This window comes from Tursiops truncatus, chromosome 20 (assembly GCF_011762595.2).
Source record: "Tursiops truncatus isolate mTurTru1 chromosome 20, mTurTru1.mat.Y, whole genome shotgun sequence".
Lineage (NCBI taxonomy): Eukaryota > Metazoa > Chordata > Mammalia > Artiodactyla > Delphinidae > Tursiops > Tursiops truncatus.
Window position 1 is genome coordinate 22,988,455 of NC_047053.1, and position 8,072 is coordinate 22,996,526.

Consider the following 8,072-nt stretch of genomic DNA (forward strand, 5'->3'; position numbering starts at 1 on the left):
CAGGATCACACAGTGAATTTAGTTATCATGTATCCTTAGTGTCTTTTAATTTGGAATAATTCTTCAGTCTTTATCTTTTACGGTCTTAATATTTTTGCAGAATGCTAGACAGCTATTTTGTAGAATGTCCCTCAGTTCAGTTTCCTGAAGATAATGTTAAGGGTTTTTAATTTATTTTTTATTAAAAACTTTATTTTCATAGAGCAAAACTAAGAAGAAGGTATAGAGATTTCCCATATATTGCCTGTTCCATATATACATAGCCTCCACAATTATCAAAGCCCCCATCAGAGGAAAACATTTGTTATGGTTAGTGAACCTACAATGACACACTATAATCACCCAAAATCTATAGTTTACATTGGGTTCACTCCTTGTGTTATACTTTCTATAGGTTTGGACAAATATATAATGAAATGTATCCAACATTAAAGCATCATACAGAGTATTTCACTGCCCTAAAAATCCTCTGTGGTCTGGTTTTTCATCTATCTCACTCCTCTAACACCTGGCAACGACTCATGTTTCTATTGTTTTCATAATTTTGTCTTTTCTAGAATGTCATATTTTGATAGAAATTGCATTGAACCTGTAGATTGCCTTGGGTAATATGTTCATTTTAACAGCATTAATTCTTCTAATCCATGAGTACAGTATAGCTTAATTTGTTGTGTTGTCTTTAATTTTTTTTTTTCATCAATGTTTTATGGTTTTCTAAGTATAGCTCTTTTAACTCCTTGGTTATATTTATCCCTAGGTATTTTATTCTTTTTGATGGGATTGTTTTCTTAATTTCTCTTTCTGATAGTTTGTTATTAGTATGTAGAAACACAATAGATTTCTGTATATTAATTTGTAACCTGTAAATGTACTGAATTCATTTGGTAATTATATTTTTTTGGTGGCATTATTAGGATTTTAAATATATAACATCATGCCACCTGCAGATAGTTTTACTTCTTCCTTTCCAATTTGGGTTTCTTTTATTTCTTTTTATCGTTTGTTGTAGCTTTGATTTCCAGAACTATGTTGAATAAAAGTGGTAAGAGTGGGCATCCTTGCCTTGTTTTTTTATCTTAGAGGAAATGTTTTCAGGTTTTCACTATGGAGTATGATGTTGGCTGTAAGTTTTTCATATACAGCCTTTATTATGTTGAGGTATTTTCCCTCTATATTTACCTTGTTGAGAGTTTTTATCATAAATGGCTGTTGAATTTTGTCAAAAGCCTTTTCTGTCTACTGAGATGATCATATGACTTTTATTTTTCAAGTTGTTAATGTGGTGTATCGTACTGATTGATTTGCAGATATTGAACTTTCCTTGCATCTCTGGGATAATTCCCACTACCTCATTGTGTATGTTCCCTTTAATGTATTGTTGAATTCAGTTTGCTAATATTCTGTTGAAGATTTTTTCATATATGTTCATCAATAATATTGGCCTGTATTTGTTTGTGTGTGTATGGTGTCTTTGTCTGATTTTGGTATCAGGTTATCCTGATACTCATTTTAGGCTTGTAAAATGAGTTCAAAAGCATGCCTTCCTCTTAACTTTTTTTGTAATAGTTGGAGAAGGATAGGTGTTAACTATTCTTTAATTAAAAAAAAATTTGGAACATAGTTGATTTACAATGTTGTGTTAGTTTCAGTTGTACAGCAAAGTGAATGAATTTTACATATACAGATATCCACTTTTTTTTTTTTTTAGATTCTTTTCCCATATAGGCCATTACAGAGTACTGACCAGAGTTCCTTGTGCTATACAGCAGGTTCTTAGTAGTTATCTATTTTATATATAGTAGTGTGTAACTATATACAAAACCTTCTGTTTTGTAAATAAGTTCACTTGTACCTTTTTTTTTTTTTTTAGATTCCATATATAAGCGATATCACATGATATTTCTTCTTCTCTGTCTGACCTACTTCACTCATAAAGACAATCTCTAGGTCCAACCATGTTGCTGCAAATGGCATTATTTTGCTCTCTTTTATGGCTGAGTAATATTCTATTGTATATATGTACTGCATCTTCTTTATCCATTCCCCTGTTGATGGACATTTAGGTTGCTTCCATGTTCTGGCTATTGTAAATAATGCTGCAATGAACATTGAGGTACATGTATGTTTCTGAATTATGGTTTTCTCTGGGTATAACCCAGGAGTAGGATTGCTCTGTCATATGGTAGTTAAATTTTTAGTTTTTTAAGGAAACTCCATACTGTTCTCCATCGTGGCTGTACCAATTTACATTCCCACCAACAATGTAGGAGGGTTCCCTGCTCTCCATACCCTCTCCATCATTTATTTGTAGATTTTTTGATGATGGCCATTCTGACCTGTGTGAGGTAATACCTCATTGTAGTTTTGATTTGTATTTCTCTAATAATTAGTGATGTTAAGCATTTTTTTCATGTGTTTTTTGGCCATCTGTATGTCTTCTTTGGAGAAATATCTATTTAGATCTTCTGCCCATTTTTTGATTATTTGTTTTTTTGATATTGAGCTGCATAAGCTGTTTGTATATTTTGGAGATTAATCCCTTGTTGGTAGCTTCATTTGCAAATATTTTCTTCCATTCTAAGGGTTCTCTTGTTTTGTCTATGGTTTCCTTTGTTGTTTAAAAGGTTTTAAGTTTCTCTAGGTCCCATTTGTTTATTTTTGTTTTTATTTTCATTACTCTAGGAGGTGGATCAATAAAGATCTTGTTGTGATTTATGTCAAAAAAATAAAAAATCCTAGCAAACAAAAGTCTAGGAACAGACATCTTTACAGGTGAATTTCATAAAGAATAGTTAGCACCTATCTATTTTGCTGGGATTTTTTGTTGTTGTTGTTGTTACTGGTTCAATTTTATTATTGGTAATTGGTCTGCTCATAAAAGAATCAGCTTTTTGTTTTGTTGAATTCTATGTACAATTTTATTGATTTATTCTCTAATCCTTAGGATTTTTTAATTTAATATGCTCTTATTTTTCTAATTTTCTAAGGTGAAAACTCAGATTATTGATTTTAGATTTTTCTTCCTTTTTGATATTTACATTCAGTGCTATAAATTTCCCTCTGAGCTCTGCTTTTTTGCTGCATGCCACAAATTTTGCTTTTATGTTTTCATTTTCATTTAGTTCAAAATTATTTTTTTAATCTCTTGAGATTTCTGTTTTGACCCTTGTGCTATTTAGGATGGTGTTATTTAGTCTCTAAGTATTTTTGGATTTTCCAGTTATCTTTCTGTTATTGATTTCTAGTTTAATTCCACTGTGGTTTGAGAGCAGGTATTATGATTTCTCCTCTTATAATTTGTTAAGGTGTATTTTATTGCCCAGACTGTGGTTTACCTTGGTGAATATTCCATTTGAGCTTGAGGAAAATGTGTATTCTGCTGTTTTGGGATAAAGTAGTCTATACATGTCAATTATATCTAGTTGATTGATGGTGTTGTTGAGTTCAGCTATGTCCTTATTAATTTTCTGCGGGCTAGATCTGTCCATTTCTGCTACAGGGATATTGATGTTTCCAACTATGAATAGTGGATACATTTATTTCTTCTTGCAGTTCTATTAGTTTTTGCCTCATGTAGTTTGATGCTCCGTTGTAGATCTTGAAGATCATTATGTCTCCTTGGAGAATTGACCCCTTTATCATTTTGTAATACTTGTCTTTTTCCCTAATAACCTTCCTTGTTTTGAATCTACTCTGAAATTAATACAGCTACCCTTGCTTTTTTTGACTTGTGTTAGCATGGCATGCTTTTCTCCATCTGTTTATTTTTAATATATATGTCTTTATATCCAAAGCAAGTTTCTTGTAAACAACATATATAGTTGGGTTTTGCTTTTTGATCCACTGTGACAATCTCTATCTTTTAATTGGTGCACTAAGGCCATTAACTTTCAAAGTGATTATTGATATAGTTGGATTAATAGTTACTATATTTGCTACTGTTCCTATTTGTTGCCCTTGTTCTTTACTCCTACTTATGTCTTTTTTTTTTTGCATTTTGTGGTTTTAATTGAGCATTTTAAAATAATTTTATCATCTCTTTTTCTCAACATATCCATTATACTTCTCCCCCCACCTTTATTTTTATTTTACTTTATTTTTTTAGTGGTTGTCCTCAAGTTCACAATATACACTTTCAACTAATCCAAGTTCACTTTCAAATAACACAATACCACTTCACAGATAGTGTGAATATCTTATAACAAAACATTTCTGATTCCACCTCTTTCATTCTTTATATAATTTCTGTCATTTACTTCACATACATAAAAACATACATCTGTGGTTTGATTTCTGATAATAATTTGGGGAAATTGTCAGTCATTATTGTTTCAAATATTTCACTGTTCTTTTCTTTATTCTTCTGCTGTTATTGCTGTTATATCATGTATGTTACACCTTTTTTTTTTACTTGTCCTGTAGTCCTCGGATATTCTATTCTTTGTTTTTCAGTCTTTATTCTCTTTTCAGTTTTGGAGTTTTCTACTGAAATCTCCTCAAGCTCATAGGTTCTTTCCTCAGTGGTGTCCACTCTACTAATAAGACCATCAAATGCTTTTTTCATTTCTGTTGCAGTGTTTTTGGTCTCTAGCATTTCCTTTTAGTTCTTTCTTAGGATTTCCATCTCTCTGTTTACTTTGCCTATCTGTTCTTGCATGATGTCTACTTTATCCAGCAGAGCCCTTAGCATACTCTTCATAGTTGTTTTAAATTCCTGATCTGGTAATTCCAACATTTCTGTTATGTCTGATTCCAATGCTTGCTCTATCTCTTCAAATTATATTTTATATCTTTTAGTATGCCTTGTAACTTTTTTCTTCATAGCCAGATATGATGTTCCTGGGTAAAGTGAACTACTATAAATAAGCCTTTAGAAATGTGTTGGTAAGTTTTGAGGGGAAAGGAGCATTCTATAGTCCCAGAATTAAGTCTCAGTCTTTTAATGAGGTTATGCACTGGACTCTGATTTCCACAAGTGTGTCTCAGTGTTTTATCCCCCCTCAGATAGGACAGGAGGGCTAGAGTGGGTTGCAGTTGGTTATTTCCCTTCTCTCATGTGGAAGGCTAGAGCTCACTGGAGTTGTATATTTCACTCACCAGAGGTCAATTAGATTTCTATAAAACCCCAGCAGGTTAGGTTCTGTCTAACTAGTTTTCCCTGCTGGCAGGCCTTGATAAGAACAGAGTACTCTAGAGTATTTCATAATGGTTCTTTTTCTGGAACTAGAAAACATGAAGGGGTTTCCCTCACTTATTGTGAGATCCTGGTGAAGCTCTTGAATGTAAGTCTCACAAAATTTGGGGGCTTCCCTATGCCTGGGACTCCCTAGAATTTTTTTTAACCTCTCAGAGTTGCCCACACTGAGTCTCCAGCAATTCATCAATTACACTTTAGTGTTTCCTTTGCTAGCCCTGGTTTCCATGACAGTTTCCATTTGTGAGTCTCTGTTCCAATAAGCCACGACTCCCTGTATTTGTTTATCCCCTCCAAGCTCGGGGGCAGCAGTTTACTCTATGTCCTTCCTTGTCTTATAGATTTGAGGAGATTTATTGATTTTTCTGTCTGTTCAGCTTCCTATTTGTTGTTAGAGAAGAGTGGGAACTCATAACTGCTTACATTCTTAATTAAAGGCTATTTTCTTTTAATATCACCCAATTAATACTATGTTCTACTCAGTGTATCATATGAGGAGGCACATGATGACAATTTGTCTCATTATTGGTAATGTTAATTTTTAAAGTGGTGTCTCACAGCTTTCTCTACTGTAAAAATACTATTCTTCCTTTATAATTAATAAGTAGTATTGTGGTGAGATATTTGAGATGATATAAATATCCTGATTTTCATTATACCTTTGCCTATTGATTTTAGTGTATGTTGACACAATAAATTATTACTCTGGTATTTGCCAAAGGGTGATTTTTTTTTTTTTTTGGTTTATAAAATGTAATTTTATTTTATGTTACTCTGTTGTTACATAGGGCATAACATTTTCACAAGGCCTTTTTGGGACTACAGTCGATGATTATTAGCAACATACAATAGTGGTCCAACTCTCTAACAATCACTAGACAAACTGGACACCCTCTCACATGTGCACAAATCTGCCTGGAAAAGTACTAAAGTTTTAGACTTGGACTTGTGTATTTTATTTCCCCTTTCTAGTGTATTAAGAAATGACATGCACTTTCATTTGCCAAAAGCAATGCTTGTATTCTGGCAGCAACATGCTACTTCTATTACATAGTAAAGTGAATACCAGAACTACAAAGGCAGGAGGTGTAAGTGAATTTTTATTGGGAAGGGAAGTTGTCAACTTAAACAACAGCAAATGAAGAATGAATGAGGAAACTCCCTGTTGTCACAGATATGCAAGACCTCCATCATATATGATACAGGAGGCATTTTAATTTGTGACCTCCAGCCTCAGAATGTCAACTGCTTTTCCATTCAATCTAATACTTCTGGTTTCCTACCAAAAAGGAATATATTAAGAGGATGGAAAAGTTGCTTTACTGAAAGAAAACCCCCAAAGAAGAGTTAAGGGAGGGAATGTAGAAATCAGGAAGTTATGCAGAACACTCTTTAAACTGTAATTAACTACATTTTCATATCTTCACAGTAATACAAAACACAGTCACTTGCAGAACTGGTTCAGATTACTTAAATACCAGATACATTTTTAGTCCTCTACATAAGTGTTTGGAAGTTACTTATGTTTATATGAAATGAAGCTATTAATACTTTTCTACAGCAGTAACTGCACACCAGAAAGGCCAAGACAAACACAAATCAAGGAATGGAGTTTTCCCAAAGCTGTGGTGTGAAAAGACTATAAACAGTTGATCCCATACACATGAATGGGTTTCTTTGCTATAGGAAATCCAAATGGAATAAGGAATGGAGATGAGTAAAAAGGTTTCTTGAGGGGAAGAAGGATGACACCCTGTATGCACTTAGTTCTCTGCCTCTCTGCCGCATCACATTCTTCTCCTGCACTGTCTGATGTCCATAATGTTAGGTTGTCTCTAAGCAACTGCATGATGAGGGTGCTGTCTTTGTATGAGTCTTCATTCAGTGTATCAAGTTCTGCAATGGCCTTATCAAAAGCTGTTTTAGCCAGTGTGCAGGCAAGTTCTGGGTTATTAAGGATCTCATAGTAAAATACAGAAAAGTTAAGAGCCAACACCAGGCGGATTGGGTGTGTGGGTTGCATCTCTTTCTTGCTTATATCAAAAGCCTCTTGGTAAGCTCCTTGGGAATTATCTATCGTTTGTTTCCGATCATCACCACAAGCAACTTCAGCAAGGTACCGGAAGTAATCTCCCTTCATCTTCAGATAGAAGATCTTACTCTCTGGATTGTTTGCATTGGCTATTAAATACTTATCCAACAATTCCAGAACCGTGGTGCAGATGGACGGCAGTTCGGACTCCACTTTCTCCCGATAGTCCTTAATCAGCTGCAGCTCCTTGTCAGAGGTGTCGGTCTTCTGCTTGATGCTCGAGATGACCCTCCAGGCGGACCTGCGGCCCCCGCCCACGTTCTTGTAGGCCACCGAGAGCAGGTTGTGCTCCTCGTTGGACAGCTCGGAGCCCTGCTCCGTCACGACCTTCATGCAGGCGGCCATGTCATCGTAGCGCTCAGCCTGCTCGGCCAGCTTGGCCTTCTGGATCAGCTCCGTCTTCTCCATGGGGCCGGGGACAGGACAGCGAGGGTGAGCACTGACCCGGATGCCGAGGAGGAGTGCGGAGGGCCTTCATGTCTCCGCGGCCGCGGCGCAAGTCCCACCACTTTGATCCGCCTTTGGCTTTAGCCGAGGACCCTCCCGTCTCCCCAAAGGGTGATTTTGTATTCCATTCATTCATTCTACATTTAATTGGAATGTTATGTAAGAAATAATTATCCATTTATTTCATTTATGTGTTTATTCTACTATTATTTATATCAATATGGCCTCATGGATATTTGTTTTCTTCTGTGGATTATAATTCAATATTATATTATTTATTTTTTGCCTAATTGTCCCATATTTTGGCATTGAGAGCCCCTTCAAATGACATATGGTACA

The 8,072-nt window shown here is 35.0% G+C and overlaps 1 pseudogene; it reads right to left on the reverse strand.

The window, feature by feature from the left end:
* Positions 1–6,276: 6,276 nt before the first annotated feature.
* On the reverse strand, positions 6,277–7,801 carry LOC101338379 (14-3-3 protein theta pseudogene; annotated as a pseudogene).
* Positions 7,802–8,072: the final 271 nt, after the last annotated feature.